This window comes from Lissotriton helveticus, chromosome 8, assembly GCF_964261635.1.
Source record: "Lissotriton helveticus chromosome 8, aLisHel1.1, whole genome shotgun sequence".
Lineage (NCBI taxonomy): Eukaryota > Metazoa > Chordata > Amphibia > Caudata > Salamandridae > Lissotriton > Lissotriton helveticus.
In genome coordinates, this window is record NC_136069.1 from 478,725,223 (window position 1) to 478,742,665 (window position 17,443).

General features: G+C 43.0%; 1 pseudogene; it reads left to right on the forward strand.

The window, feature by feature from the left end:
* Positions 1-17,443, forward strand: part of LOC144773758 (uncharacterized) — a 143,810-nt pseudogene that overhangs the window by 74,468 nt on the left and 51,899 nt on the right.

Genomic DNA, 17,443 nt, shown 5'->3' on the forward strand with positions numbered 1-17,443 from the left:
GCAGCGCAACAATATTTTCGGAATAGAAGACACCACAAGGCGCTGAGATGCCAAGATCCGGATGGCACCGAGGTGGTGTCTAGCAAGTTGTGGCACTGGTGTGGCCATCCTACAATGGTAAAAGTCGGCGTGGGGCGCCCTGTTGGCCTGTGAGATGGTGTCAGTAGCGGACCGATGTGCGAATGGGGCCAAAGGCAGCGCAACAATATTTTCTGACTGACACCACAAGGCGCTGAGATGCCAAGATCCGGATGGCACCGAGGTGATGTCTAGCAAGTTGCTGTACTGGTGTGGCCATCCTACAATGGTAAAAGTCGGCGTGGGGTGCCCTGTTGGCCTGTGAGATGGTGTCAGTTGCAGACCGATGTGCGAATGGGGCCAAAGGCAGCGCAACAATATTTTCTGTATGGAAGATACCACTAGGCGTTGAGATGCCAAGATCCGGATGGCACCGAGGTGATGTCTAGCAAGTTGCTGTACTGGTGTGGTCATCCTACAATGCTGAAACTCGGCGTGGGGCGCCCCATTAGCCTGTGAGATGGCGTCAGTAGCGGACCGATGTGTGAATAGGCCGGAACCAGCACAAGGCGCCAAGATCCGGATGTCACCGTGGTGGTTTCATAGTTGAGAGGTACTTCATCTGCAGTGGGGCGCCGAGATCCGGATGGCACCGAGGTGATGTCTAGCAAGTTGCTGTACTGGTGTGGTCATCCTACAATGCTGAAACTCGGCGTGGGGCGCCCCATTAGCCTGTGAGATGGCGTCAGTAGCGGACCGATGAGTGAATGGGGCAAAGGTAGCGCAAGAATATTTTCTGAAGAGGAGACACCACAAGGGGCTGAGATTCGGTTACCACCGAGGTGATGTCTAGCAAGTTGCCGCACTGGTGTGGCCATCCTACAATACTGCTCCGAATAACGGCGTGGGGTGCCCGAAGGGGGGGGGGGAAGGCGGCGTGAACGGGCCTTCCTAGGTGGAGGCTCGTCTGCTGTAGTGGGGCGCCCCTTTACCGTTTCAGTTGCCATTCAGCTGAGTTTCGGCTGCTCTTGATGCTACAGCGACAGGCGGCTGCAACAGGACTCTCAAAATGGCGGCCTGTTCTTTGGATTTGGGCCTGGTCCACTAAAATGGCCCTGGGACACCTTAGAACTCGGACGCTCGATTTTTTTTTTCCTTTCCTGTACATGCAAAAAAAGGTAAATGCCCGGTACGTTACACGCTTCATCTGCCACGATGAACTCTCCAGAGGAACCGAAAAAAAATATAGTAACTATACCATGCATCGTCATATGGAGAGGTGGCACCAATTAATTATAGTGCTGCATAAAAGAGAGATTTGGAGGAGAACCCCTGACCTGCTAGTACATTCATCAAAGAAGTGGCACTGACAGCATCAGAGGCAAGGGAAACGGTCCCAAATATTTAGAAGAACTTTGGAAAGATTAAAATGACATGTTTAGATTGTGGCAAATTAATTTCATGTGGACAGATGAGTGTTACTCTAATAAATACAGCATATGAACATCATCATAGTCGATGGTTGGTAGAGACATTTTGACTATATCCTGGACCTGCCCGTCCTCGCCCAAAATGGCGCCGGAATAAATGGGACTCGTAACTCCTTGTTGTGTACTGGTTGCAGAACCTTGAAATCACGAGATACGTATGCAGTTTTGAAGCACATGGCGGGCGGGGACGAGAATTGATTGAATATTTCGACATCCCTATTGATATTAAGTTCTGATGTGTTATTGATTACTGTACTATTGAAAGTTCGAATTAACGTCACCCATGGTACTTGCCCGCAAATGTATATCTAGATAATTTTATTGTAACTGGCCCTGTCGTATTTTAATTATAAAATGTACGTCCACCGATTCCGTAACTGTTAGACACCTTAGTTCTTGCAACCTAATGGCCCGCCCGTTACGTTCCTCTACAGTGTAAATGTCTACTCATCATATACGATTACAGTTTGCTCCGTGGCCGGCCCACGTGGTTATAGGCTCGTATTTGTATAATGAAATTTTCACAATAAAGGTTTTTAAAAGAAAACATGGTAGTAGTATATACATTGGTAAAGTTTTTAATAATAGTCACTGTTTTAGAATCAGTAAAAGGCAAGTGAAATAAAGCAGACCAATTACATGAAGGGTAAAAGGTATAATTCGAAGGAACGCAGTAAAGATAAATGGTCAAGGGCTGTTGTGTTTTCTACTCCTGCAAAATAAAGTGATCGATAAGAATCTCATATTCAGGCGTATCGGCGACTAAGACAGCAGGTCGACCCTCTTTTGCTCAACGGCTCCGTCATGGGACGAAGAAACGCTCTTTTTCTCGAAAAAAGAATATATTTTACTTGCAGGACAGTTGTAAATTTTCCGGGAAAGTACATTAGCCTGGAACATTATAACATATATTTAAGAAAAAATAATGTTCGGAAGTAATAAAAAGCGTACTTTTTAGGTCATATGACCAAGCCTTTCATCATTAGAATAAGAAAAGTAAAATGAACCAATGAAAAGTTTTATTAACAAGTCACATGACTTGTTATGCTTACGTTACGCGCTGCGCGCCCCGGATGACTTCCGGATGCGCTAACGCGGCGCGTCATATGACGCATTACGCGACAACGCAGGTCCAGAATATAGTCAAAATGTCTCCACCAACCAGCGGTCGAAACACAACCCCTTTCAGCAGGCTAAATAGTTCTGTTAAATGACAACAGAAGGGACAGGCAACAAGAACCATCAGTCAAAGAGGGGAGGGCTAGTTCTTCTCTACCGGGTTACATTGGGGTGCTACCGGAACTGATCGAATTGGTAGTCTACAGTGTTTCTGGATGTTTCAGACTGAAGCTGGGGTTAGCATGAGAGCAGCACCATTTCGTAGCTCCGTCGTGGCCATTCCGCAACCAATCATGGCAGCCGCTCTTTATCGTTATTTTGGGCGGGGTGGGTGGCGGAGCCGAGCTGTTTTGCAGCCATCATTGTGTGGAGTTCAGTTCATCTCACTAGTTTTGTATTTGTCATGAGGGGTTGTTCCTAATGTTTCTATTTTAGCGAGGTCAAAAAGAGATCCCATTAGTGGCCTACTGATTTTGCTCGATTCCTTTTCTTTTTTTTTTACACGATTTTTCGTTATCTGCAAAGACTAAACAGAGTATTGCGACTCTGTGTTTGTTTGTAAATAGAGAATGAACCAAAGAGAACCAATTCTAAAACAGTAAATACTTGGATAACAATCAATCAAATGGAGAGAGAAGCAGGCACGACGTATTACAACGGGGGCAAAGGCCTGCGTTAACTACCCTTCACTATGTGCAAAGAGAGAGTACTCCTAATAGAAATGAGGGGGGGGGGGCACCATTCAAAGCAGATCAGTGTGCATAAACACGAAAATGTTTTCACTTACCACGTACTTGACATTCGACAGCTTATGATATTTGCTATTAAAAAACCATTGAAATTCACTGAAAAAACCATAGGTTATAGACCATATATAGTTAGGAATTAGCATTTACAAAACCTTGAAAATTCACTGAAAAAACCATAGGTTATAGACCATATATAGTTAGGAATTAGCATTTAAAAAACCTTATTTTACTCACACAAAACCATTGAAATTCCATATATAGTTAGTTGCACTAACTATATATCGCGCACCCGCAATCCACTGCTGATCATGTCACATATTACATCATTCATGACATGGTCAGTGACATCACTGATGACATCACTGATGACATCTCAAATGACATCACTGATGAGATCACTGATGACATCATCCAGTGGCTGTGTGTTTCTGTAAAGTTTAAATATGTTTTACATATTGAAGAATGAGTAGATGTATAAGTGTCTGGACGAAGGATTTAGTAGGTGCATGACTGAATGTATGAGTGAGTGATTAAATGTGTCTCACTGAGTGCATGGGTTAGTGACTAAACTGTCTTAATTTGTGCATCATTATGTCTGTTGTTCTGTAAACTGCTGCATGTGTTGATCAGTAGCTATATGAAATACTATATGGGTTATTGATTGATTGTCCAAATATTTGTATGGGAGACTGAGTGTGTGTGTGGCTGGCTGGGAGGTGTGTGACTCTGTGCAGATCAATGTGTACTTGTATCAATGATTGTATAAGAAAGTAAGTATGTGTTAGTATATGTTTGAAAATGTAAGGTGCTCTATGTTTAAGTGTATAGACAAGAAAATGGAAGTGTGATTGATTCTTTACAGGACTGACTAGGTGTGTGAGTAACTCCATGGATGAGTGGCAGAGTGTGAGTGTCTGTATAGGTGTATGAGTGCATATGATAGTGTTGTAAAGATGAGTGATTGTATGTATGAATGATTGTATGGGTGAATGAGTGAATGTGTGTGTAGACGTAGGAATCAGTGAGTACGTATGTAGTAACTAGTATTGGTGTGTCAATGGTTTCAAAAATTATACTCTGTATTTAACACTGGGTGAAACAGAGGTTATATTAAAATGTGAGGAGATGCATTGTATTGTCACATGAATGATATCATCAGTGATGTGGTCATTGATGTCAAATGAGATGTCATCAGTGATCTCATCAGTGATGTCATTTGAGATGTCATCAGTGATGTCATCAGTGATGTCACTGACCATGTCATGAATGATGTAATATGTGACATGATCAGCAGTGGATTGCGGGTGCGCGATATATAGTTAGTGCAACTAACTATATGTGGAATTTCAATGGTTTTGTGTGAGTAAAATAAGGTTTTTTAAATGCTAATTCCTAACTATATATGGTCTATAACCTATGGTTTTTTCAGTGAATTTTCAAGGTTTTGTAAATGCTAATTCCTAACTATATATGGTCTATAACCTATGGTTTTTTCAGTGAATATATATATATATATATATATATATATATATATATATATATATATATATATATATATATATATATTTATCCACCAAACTGTCCTAGATAGGAATGCGCTCTTCTCACAGCTGGTGCGCGTGTCGAGGTCGGACAAAACCTCGTAATAATTCTTCACCAAGACCGCCAGCAAATATACACACACTCCACAGACCTTAGTTGTAACGATTTATTTAGCTCATCATAGCAGTGCCATTCTCCCCCTTCCCAAACGCGTTTCACCCGCCAGGGCTTGATCACGGTGCAAACTATCATCAGTCCATTGTCTGTTTACAGTTAAATACCTCTTTTCCACACTTGCACTTTAAGATGCATTGTGGGAGAGGTAGTGTTTTAATGTTTATGTGAAAACACCTTTTGTGCAAAAACATATTTGTTCCAACTTCTCTTGTTTTCTTTATTTTATATCAATCCTTTCCATGTAAGGATGTTATTATTTGTACTTTGATGCCAGTTGTTAATGTTCATGTGGAAATTTGTTTGAAATTGGTCCCAGTGTATTGAGTGACGATCGCTTGTTCCATCTTGGTTTTTGTGTTTCTTATTTGCACGCTTTTTATTATTATTGTTGTTTTTTGCTTTTGGCTTTTTTGCTTTGTGATAGTCTCAGTGACCTCACAATTCATTCTTTTTAGATGGAAAGCACTGTTCTCTTCTATTTATGCACGATCAGTAAAGTATGGTTGATATAGCTGGTTGTTATTAGGGCTAAGTGCCCTTATAATGTCAAGCTCGATTTTTTGTGTTTTTCTGTGTTGTTAAGGCTCAGTGCCTTTCTGATTTCACTGGTTCTCTGCTCAGATATTCCCACTTCTACTGTATATAACACTATAGTTTATTCATCTTGACATTTCGGAGGTTTTCTATCATTTGTTCCTTTTCTTCTTGTTTCTCCTTTTAGAGTTGTACATACATCTCTCCGTCCCCGTTCAAACCCATCGGGCTCTTTGTCTTGATTCTTATGATTAATCTTGATTCTAGTTTTCTTAGTTTTAAGGTTCGATTCCCTCCTCGTTCATTCATAGGTACCGTGGCCAATCCAAAGTAGCTCATGTTTTCCCAAGTATTTCCAGGATGTGTCAGCATGTGTTTCGACATAGCATAGGTTAGATCCTGGTTTTGAATTGCCCTTGTGTGTTCTAGGATTCTTTTCTTTAAAGGGAACGTTGTGCTTCCAATGTATTTTTTGCCACATTGGCATTCTAAACAATATACCACATGTGTGGTATTGCACGTGATGGTCTCTTCAATTTTGTAGAAGAAAAAAGCCAAAAGCAAAAAACAACAATAATAATAAAAAGAGTGTAAATAAGAAACACAAAAACCAAGATGGAACATCCTTACATGTAACCTCTACAAAATACTTTTTGAATAAAAACACCAAACATTTGAACATTTAAAACGTTGTGTGAATCCTCTATCTTTAGGGAGAAGTATTGGTGTGCACATAAGGATGGGACCAGTGGTTCACTGGCCCCACAACTGTTATACTTTATAAATGACGTCGTGGGACGCTTGACGCCACTTATGGAGCACCCGAAAAATTGAGAAAAATTTGAGCCAAAATAACCAAAATAGCTGTGCATCTGCCCTACCATTACCCGTATTTTACTTCTTTGTGTCCTCAACAGGACGGATAGCACGCAATCAAACAAAATGAGTAACTTTGATGAAATTTCAAAAAGCACGGAGGCTAGGGCCTCCACATTCGCATTCAAACCAGATGAAGCGGACCGCATATATGCGCTCATTAGGGAAGAAAATGCACAGGAAATTACTACTCGGTCTAAAGAGCAACATATAAGGCAACTAATATATCTTACCAAGAGACGAATTAATCAACAACTTCATGCGAGTACTCTCGTGAAATATCATCGTAACCAACGCATACCGAGGGGCCTAAGAATAGCCTTGAAACCATCCCTCTGCAAAAACTCTAAGAAATTCCAGGAAAAATGGTACGAAATCCTTAATAAATGCTCTCTGGATCTGATTCTTCTGATTATCGAAGAGCTGTCAGGAATACTTGAAGAGCTTACCACCGAGATCTCTGAAGTATCAATGGAATTATCTAAAATGTTATCTGAGGAGGAACTTAAGACCATACTAGAAGACATACAAGCACAAATGGACAAACACACCAATGACATCAATGAACGCAAGATCCGTAAATACAAGAGGGACACTCTTGATTATAGACTCGGAGAGGTCTATACATGGGCCGAAGTTTATGCTCAAAAAAGAAGAAATAAACCTTATACCTCTCAAACGGAGACCTCCTCATCAGACAGCGATACCATCCACAGAACAAGGAGAACTCAATTAGTATCCAAAATTCCGGATACCACCCAAGCTCAACAACCGACAACCAGTTTACAGACAGAGTCTAATCCTTTTTTAGAACAGGGTCAATCACAAAAAGGAGACCCCGGAGAGGACAAAACAAAAGAAAAGGAAAAAGAGATAGAACCACCTACAACGAGAAGTGCAACGGGAACCATCAAAGACAAGAAAGGGAAGAAAACCATAACATAGAACAACTGGTTATTAACATCAGTGACCATCATTTGACTAACCACGAAACTCAATTACTGCAAAAGGGTACGTCATTTGTACCAACTACCACCACAAATAACCTTGAATTAGAAGTAAGCTTCTTCAAGCTCATGCGCAAACTTCGACTACGTCATTTTTTCGAGAATGTATTACCTCAACAAACCAATGATGAACCTGATCAACTGTTAGGTTTAAGATCACCCAGTACCTTTCAATCTCCGGTCAGTCACAAGACGCTTGATTTATTCGAGAACAGAGTTAAACAAGATCTTCTCAAGATCAAACATTCCAATAGACAATTCAAAAACATTACTCGAAAGGATTTGGATACTCTTAAAAGAATATCAACCAATAGTCAAATCGTTTGCACCAAAGCTGACAAGGGGGGAGCCCTTGTTATTATGAACAGAAGCATGTATGACTTTAAAGTGATGGAACACATTTCTGACACCACCACCTATATGAAACTGGATAATAACCCTACAGTTGAATTCACGAAGGTTCTCCAAAGCATTATGGACAAAGCACATGAAACAGGCATAATCAACCAAAAAAACCAAGAACTTTCTTACAAAACTTAACCCCAAGAGTCCAACACTAAGAATGGTACCCAAGATTCACAAAAACATGATGGACCCTCCCCTGAGACCCATAGTCTCAACATGTAGTAGCCTCCACGAACCAATTGGACAACTCCTGGATAAATATCTCCAACCCACGCTACAAGCCATGAGAACATATACCAAAGACACAACGTACTTCATTTCTATATTACAAGACCTGACGCTTGATTCTGAAGACAAATTGATACTCTGCACAGCGGACGTGCGTTCACTCTACACTTCTATACCCCATTCCCTGGGCATAGAAGCTATCGAACAAGCTTTACTGAACACTGACCTGGAAGTACCCTTTCAAACATTTTTGATGGAACTCATGCTTTTTACATTGTATCACAGTTATTTCAAAAATCAAGATAATTGGTATCTACAACTCATTGGAATGGCCATGGGCAATTCAGCGGCGCCTGCATATGCTAATATCTTTATGCAATATTTTGAGGAAACTCACATCTTTGCCAATAAAAAATGGACAGACAATTTGAAACTTCTAATACGCTACATTGATGACATCTTTATCGTATGGAAAAACACCAAGGAAGAACTACTAAGGGTTCTTATCGAACTTAACCAAGTTGATGAACGGATCCAATTAACCTGGGAAATATCAGATAAATCTGTCAATTTGCTTGACGTCAAAGTTTCCTTTAACCCACATGGTTTCGAAACTGATCTTTTCACGAAGCCCACAGATCGAAATAACATGCTTCACTTCACAAGCTTTCATGAACCGAATCTAAAAAAATACCTTCCTTTCTCTCAGATGGCACGTGCAAAAAGAATAACATCAGATTCGAATAAAATGGTACTAAGAATTGAAGAAATTGCCACCAAATTCCGTAAGAGAGGATATCCTGAAAACATCATTGAGGAATCCAAACTGAAGATCTCGCATATAGACAGAAAAAAATTGCTTCAATCCAGCCCAAAAAAGCAACAGACCCGCACAGTGGTAGTCTCAAAATACTCTACTTCCAGCACCAAATTCAAAAGGATCATATACCAACATTGGTCACTGTTGAACTTGGAACCTGATTTCAAACAGATTTTTTTGGAACCACCGTTGTTTGCATTTACCAGGGCATGTAATCTAGGAGAACTGGTACAACATAAACCTGCAATAACCACCAAATACACAGGCACCAAACCATGTCTCAACTGTGGAAACTGTAATAATATCATTAAGGGAAACAAAATCAACCACCCCATGAAAGGTTACGAGGTCAAACTCAAGGTTAACGCCACTTGTGACTCAAGCAATGTCATCTATGCTTTAAAATGCCCATGTGGCAAATTATACGTGGGCAAAACAGAACGCAAAATCAAAACTAGACTCACGGAACATAAATCAAACATTCGCCTCAAAAACATGAAATCATCAGTGGCAAACCATTTCGTTGAACAAAAACACAACATTTCCCAAATGAAGTTCATCATACTGGAAATTATCCCAAAAATTGAAGGGAGAGACAATACTACATTTTTGCTCCAAAGAGAGAACACCTGGATATAAAAACTTTCAACTCAGAAGCCATTGGGCTTAAATGACAGAATTGAACTTTCTTGTTACTTGTAAAACTGCTCTGATACCGATATAGTAATCCCTGTGAAATTCCACTACGATGCATGATTCATTAATTAGCATTACTGTATTTAATTTGTCTATGTTTCCAGATACCCGTTTTCATATACCTGTCTAACACACTGGATCTCCACTCGTGACCCTACAGCACACTGATTAGAGCCTTCGGTCTACCGTCTCTTACCCCACAGGGTTCGGATCCTCCCTAGCACGTCGCATTTTTTATTTTATTTTCATTGTTCATTTCCATCTTTTTTATCTTTCATTCGTAATGTCACCCATATTATCTCTTCTCGTCATCTCTGATATTGATCAGGATTCTATTCACATACCTACGTTAGCTAGAGATTTCTTTTACTTCATGCTCGATAGAGACATAGTCTATCCTCACTCTCCATTAAACACGTGATCGGAACTTATTATCCGCACTAGACGCGGTCACCGGCATTTCCGTGTTGACCGGCGTACATGAACAGACGATGAGTGAATCGAACCTTATAAGAACCTTCAGGTTAGTCCACGTTCTATTCTACCATGAACGTACCAGTTAGTTAGTTTTCCGATATCCGCTCAACATGCGACTTTATTACAACATGCTTTCTCTACTCTTTTTAGTCACAGAGCTGTATCACGTTAACCTCGAATAACGAGACACGTAAGAGACGTGCTATTATTATTATTTTTGATTTGCACACGGGTATGAAGATTTTTTAAGGTGATAACCTAACTTTTCACACAGCTAGACCACGACTCCCCTATTATCATTTGCACATACTCCGTAACATACACTTGTACATATATCCAGTGACAGGTTGTTTTGTTTATGTTTTGCATTTATAGTGTCCTTTCCCTGATGAAGGGCCAAACTCTGGGGACCGAAATGCATTGGATTTGTTTAAAGGACTGTGATATGTTGAAAAAGGATAAAAAACGAGCAACAAACATTTGATTTTGTAACCTCTACAAAATACTTTTTGAATAAAAACACCAAACATTTGAACATTTAAAACGTTGTGTGAATCTTCTATCTTTAGGGAGGAGTATTGGTGTGCACATAAGGATGGGACCAGTGGTTCACTGGCCCCACAACTGTTATACTTTATAAATGACGTCGTGGGACGCTTGACGCCACTTATGGAGCACCCGAAAAATTGAGAAAAATTTGAGCCAAAATAGCTGTGCATCTGCCCTACCATTACCTGTATTTTACAACAGGTTAGTTAGATCATCTTGTAGAGATTCTGGCAGAATGATCTCCACCTACCCACACGGTGGAGGTGGTAGGTAGGATGGTAGGAAGTCAAAATATAACAGCACTTCTATGCAAGCATACATCCAATCTAACAGCACAATGGTTGAGTTGTTTATTTTCTTTACCATCCTCTTAATGCTGATTATACTGTTTTGTTTTCTTCTATTATTAATTGCAGTGCACGTATTTTACACAAGAATCATAATTTAATAAATATTGAATCGCCATGTTGTGTATTTCTTGTGTATCTCTTTGGGTATGCATGAGTTACCAAACAAACGGATTCCAGATCTGTTTCCAATATTTCCTTGGCAAGTCAGGGTTGTCACATTCTGAGGTTGCATATTCCACCAGTTACCTTGCAAGGTTAGGAGTACAGATGGTGCACTGTGAGCTGGCAGGACTAAGGCCAACATATCCTGATGGTGTGCATAAAATAATCTTGTACAGTTTTGATGTTTATGTTGTCCAACAAATGCACAGTTTTACTGAAAAAGTATGAACCGTACGACAGCCAGTCATCTAGTATATTGTCAAAAAAACGTGTGATAAAACCAAGAACAGTTATGCATTGTTAAAGTGTACCCAAGAATCTAGACTTAGAAATATAAGCGTTTTATACCACTCTGATTTGTGCTATGTGAGTGTCTGTGAGTTATAGCCAAAAGTATTTTTTGCGATGCTGATAAAAATAGCCAGAATGTTTTACTATATTAATTTACAAAAGGACATTTTCTACCATCTGCGCTTCTCCCAATAAAAACAGTACTCCACTTTTTTGCTAGAGACTTCTGATAAGTAATGCAACATATGTGTCCTTCCTTGTGGGAGTAGCAATTTTAGCATGGGAGGTAGTGCAAAGCTTTGGTTGAGATCGTAGCGGGGCAGACTTTGAGTCAGGCAGCACAATTTGGCAACTCATCCTTTGGGGGGTCTGGTGTGGAGCACAAAACTGGAGACGGAGCAAGTGAAAGCGGCACCCGAGGGTGAACCCGCTGGAGTGCCTCTTGGCTCCTTGACATTAGAGGGAGGTGGTAAGGATCCGGAGAGTATAGTTGTACATTTTCATCAGCTGTTGTTCCTTGTATATAAAGGGAAGGGTTCTGTTCTATGTAGCTGTAAGTGAAGATGCCCACGTCACCTGCAGCGCAACATTATAGGGGACAGCCACTTAGTGTTTCCTCACTGCCCAGAGGATAGTATTTTTTCAGTGCACACCTGGCTAAGTAAGCTAGCCACAGCGGATACGACATCTCAGCTCCTGAATCTGGGCGGATTACGTTAGGTCTGGCCCTGGGGGTGGGACAGGATATTTAGGTGGGTTCGCTATCTTGCTCTTCCTCTTTTCATTTAGCAGCAGAAGAGGAATTTATGTAGCTCTCGAAGCAGCGTAGTTTCAATGTGGATGTCCTCAGGTAAGCAGCATTAGGCCCTTGGTTTCTGATCAACGCCTCAGTTAGGCTGCTCAATCGTGGATGCGCTGCTGCTCATGTTCACATTGGTGAGGGCATACACTGGCATGCACATGCCGCCCCTGAGCTTAGTTTCTTAGTTTTTTCCTGAGTGTTTACCTGCAACTCACCCGATCAAAAAAATATGATGCAGGTAGACTCCGTATTGCCAGGATGTCTTTAAGTTTGCATTTAGGCACAGAGGATGTGAGGGGGAGATGAGACTAGATGGGCAAATCCGGGCCTGCTTCCTCCCCCAAAAGAATCTGTATAGCCTTTTCCTTCATTCGGTGGAGAGGAGTCCTTCGGGAAACCATGGCATTCATGTGAAACCCCTGTCCCCCAGAGGGCCATGGTGGCTTTGAGGCCTCAATAAGCAAGGAACTCTTAGATACAAGAAGGACAGAATGCGGCTGACCAAGGTTCAGCACATCAATTCCAAAGTAAGGATAACAAATTAAAAAGTCTGTGCAACAGCATTCGGAGTTCGCCGCACTTCCACTCCACTGGAAACCAGATAAGCCAATTCGTATGAAAGGGAAGGTGCACCAGAATAAAGTCAGTGAGCTCCGAATGTGTCCAAAAGTATCTTTATTATAGTTCAAATTTTAAAATTAGACATCAGCCAACGCGTTATATATATCAAATAGAGTTTTAGCCCTCGGTGGAAGATGCCACAGGAATGGTAAAATTTGGATCCATTTCTTTTAGGAGTGACTGCAAACAGGAGACGCAGGGAAACAGTCACCATCTGTTCGTGTTCAGCCAAACCGGTTTCGGGAGTCTATCCCTTCTTCAATGGCTTCTGCTGGGCAATGATGGTGCAGCATGCACTCATGATTTATAACGCCTGCCTCCAAGGGCGTGGTCAAATTAAGTAGCCTTCTGGGTCTTGTAGTGCATACACTTTTGCCTCGTCTGAGTTCATCATTGTGGCAGTTATTAAATGAATGATTAAAAACTCAAGTGGGCTGGTGAGAATGCTGCTCTGGGTGTCCTCTTGTCAGTGGTCAGCTGCTCCTGGATACCAATCCCCCGTACACTGATCGCACTATTGAGCGCAATCACGGGTCCGCAGCAAGCGGCAGGCTTTCTTCCGCGGCTGGGCTCCAGCCGCCAAAATACCAAACAGAGTTTTAGCCCTCGGTGGAAGATGCCACAGGAATGGTAAAATTTGGATCCATTTCTTTTAGGAGCGACTGCAAACAGGAGACGCAGGGAAACAGTCACCATCCATTCGTGTTCAGCCAAACCGGTTTCGGGAGCCTATCCCTTCTTCAATGGCTTCTGCTGGACAATGATGGTGCAGTATGCACTCGTGATTTATAACCCTACCTCCAAGAGCGTGGTCAAATTAAGTAGCCTACTGGGTCTTGTAGTGCGAACACTTTTGCCTCGTGTGAGTTCATCATTGTGGCAGTTATTAAATGAATGATTAAAAACCCAAGTGGGCTGGTGAGAATGCTGTTCTGGGTGTCCTCTTGTCAGTGGTCAGCTGCTCCTGGATACCAATCCCCCCGTACACTGATCGCACTATTGAGCGCAATCACGGGTCCGCAGCAAGCGGAAGGCTCTCTTCTGCGGCTGGGCTCCAGCCGCCAAAATACCAAATAGAGTTTTAGCCCTCGGTGGAAGATGCCACAGGAATGGTAACATTTGGATCCATTTCTTTTAGGAGCGACTGCAAACATGAGACGCAGGGAAACAGTCACCATCTGTTCAAGTTCAGCCAAACCGGTTTCGGGAGTCTATCCCTTCTTCAATGGCTTCTGCTGGGCAATGATGGTGCAGTATGCACACGTGATTTATAACGCCTGCCTCCAAGGGCGTGGTCAAATTAAGTAGCCTTCTGGGGCTTGTAGTGCATACACTTTTGCCTCGTGTGAGTTCATCATTGTGGCAGTTATTAAATGAATGATTAAAAACCCAAGTGGGCTGGTGAGAATGCTGCTCTGGGTGTCCTCTTGTCAGGGGTCAGCTGCTCCTGGATACCAATCCCCCTTACACTGATCGCACTATTGAGCGCAATCACGGGTCCGCAGCAAGCAGCAGGCTCTCTTCCGCGGCTGGGCTCCAGCCGCCAAAATACCAAATAGAGTTTTAGCCCTCGGTGGAAGATGCCACAGGAATGGTAACATTTGGATCCATTTCTTTTATTTGGCTCCATTTCTTTTAGGAGCGACTGCAAACAGGAGACGCAGGGAAACAGTCACCATCTGTTCGTGTTCAGCCAAACCGGTTTCGGGTGTCTATCCCTTCTTTAATGGCTTCTGCTGGGCAATGATGGTGCAGTATGCACTCGTGATTTATAACGCCTGCCTCCAAGGGCGTAGTCAAATTAAGTAGCCTTCTGGGTCTCTTAGTGCATACACTTTTGCCTCGTGTGAGTTCATCATTGTGGCAGTTATTAAATGAATGATTAAAAACCCAAGTGGGCTGGTGAGAATGCTGCTCTGCGTGTCCTCTTGTCAGTGGTCAGCTGCTCCTGGATACCAATCCCCCGTACACTGATCGCACTATTGAGCGCAATCACGGGTCCGCAGCAAGCGGCAGGCTCTCTTCCGCGCTGGGCTCCAGCCGCCAAAATACCAAATAGAGTTTTAGCCCTCGGTGGAAGATGCCACAGGAATGGTAAAATTTGGATCCATTTCTTTTAGGACCGACTGCAAACAGGAGACGCAGGGAAACAGTCACCATCTGTTCGTGTTCAGCCAAACCGGTTTCGGGAGTCTATCCCTTCTTCAATGGCTTCTGCTGGGCAATGATGGTGCAGTATGCACTCGTGATTTATAACGCCTGCCTCCAAGGGCGTGGTCAAATTAAGTAGCCTTCTGGGTCTTGTAGTGTATACACTTTTGCCTCGTGTGAGTTCATCATTGGGGCAGTTATTAAATGAATGATTAAAAACCGAAGTGGGCTGGTGAGAAAGCTGCTCTGGGTGTCCTCTTGTCAGTGGTCAGCTGCTCCTGGATACCAATCCCCCGTACACTGATCGCACTATTGAGCGCAATCACGGGTCCGCAGCAAGTGGCAGGCTCTCTTCCGCAACTGGGCTCCAGCCGCCAAAATACCAAATAGAGTTTTAGCCCTCCGTGGAAGATGCCACAGAAATGGTAAAATTTGGATCCATTTCTTTTAGGAGCGACTGCAAACAGGAGACACAGGGAAACAGTCACCATCCATTCGTGTTCAGCCAAACCGGTTTCGGGAGCCTATCCCTTCTTCAATGGCTTCTGCTGGACAATGATGATGCAGTATGCACTCGTGATTTATAACCCTGCCTCCAAGAGCGTGGTCAAATTAAGTAGCCTTCTGGGTCTTGTAGTGCATACACTTTTGCCTCTTGGGAGTTCATCATTGTGGCAGTTATTAAATGAATGATTAAAAACCCAAGTGGGCTGGTGAGAATGCTGCTCTGGGTGTCCTCTTGTCAGTGGTCAGCTGCTCCTGGATACCAATCCCCCCGTACACTGATCGCACTATTGAGCGCAATCACGGGTCCACAGCAAGCGGCAGGCTCTCTTCCGCGGTTGGGCTCCAGCCGCCAAAATACCATATAGAGTTTTAGCCCTCGGTGGAAGATGCCACAGGAATGGTAAAATTTGGATCCATTTCTTTTAGGGGCGACTGCAAACAGGAGACGCAGGGAAACAGTCACCATCTGTTCGTGTTCACCCAAACCGGTTTCGGGAGTCTATTCCTTCTTCAATGGCTTCTGCTGGGCAATGATGGTGCAGTATGCACTCATGATTTATAACGCCTGCCTCCAAGGGCGTGGTCAAATTAAGTAGCCTTCTGGGTCTTGTAGTGCATACACTTTTGCCTCGTGTGAGTTCATCATTGTGGCAGTTATTAAATGAATGATTAAAAACCCAAGTGGGCTGGTGAGAATGCTGCTCTGGGTGTCCTCTTGTCAGTGGTCAGCTGCTCCTGGATACCAATCCCCCGTACACTGATCGCACTATTGAGCGCAATCACGGGTCCGCAGCAAGCGGCAGGCTCTCTGCCGCGGCTGGGCTCCAGCCGCCAAAATACCATATAGAGTTTTAGCCCTCGGTGGAAGATGCCACAGGAATGGTAACATTTGGATCCATTTCTTTTAGGGGCGACTGCAAACATGAGACGCAGGGAAACAGTCACCATCTGTTCAAGTTCAGCCAAACCGGTTTCGGGAGTCTATCCCTTCTTCAATGGCTTCTGCTGGGCAATGATGGTGCAGTATGCACACGTGATTTATAACGCCTGCCTCCAAGGGCGTAGTCAAATTAAGTAGCCTTCTGGGTCTCTTAGTGCATACACTTTTGCCTCGTGTGAGTTCATCATTGTGGCAGTTATTAAATGAATGATTAAAAACCCAAGTGGGCTGGTGAGAATGCTGCTCTGCGTGTCCTCTTGTCAGTGGTCAGCTGCTCCTGGATACCAATCCCCCGTACACTGATCGCACTATTGAGCGCAATCACGGGTCCGCAGCAAGCGGCAGGCTCTCTTCCGCGCTGGGCTCCAGCAGCCAAAATACCAAATAGAGTTTTAGCCCTCGGTGGAAGATGCCACAGGAATGGTAAAATTTGGATCCATTTCTTTTAGGAGCGACTGCAAACAGGAGACGCAGGGAAACAGTCACCATCTGTTTGTGTTCAGCCAAACCGGTTTTGGGAGTCTATCCCTTCTTCAATGGCTCCTGCTGGGCAAAGATGGTGCAGTATGCACTCGTGATTTATAACGCCTGCCTCCAAGGGCGTGGTCAAATTATGTAGACTTCTGGGTCTTGTAGTGCATACACTTTTGCCTCGTGTGAGTTCATCATTTTGGCAGTTATTAAATGAATTATTAAAAACCCAAGTGGGCTGTGAGAATGCTGCTCTGGGTGTCATCTTGTCAGTGGTGAGCTGCTCCTGGATACCACTCACCCGTACACTGATCGCACTATTGAGCGCAATCACAGGTCTGCAGCAAGCGGCAGGCTCTCTTCCGCGGCTGGGCTCCAGCTGCCAAAATACCAAATAGAGTTTTAGCCCTCGGTGGAAGATGCCACAGGAATGGTAAAATTTGGATCCATTTCATTTAGGA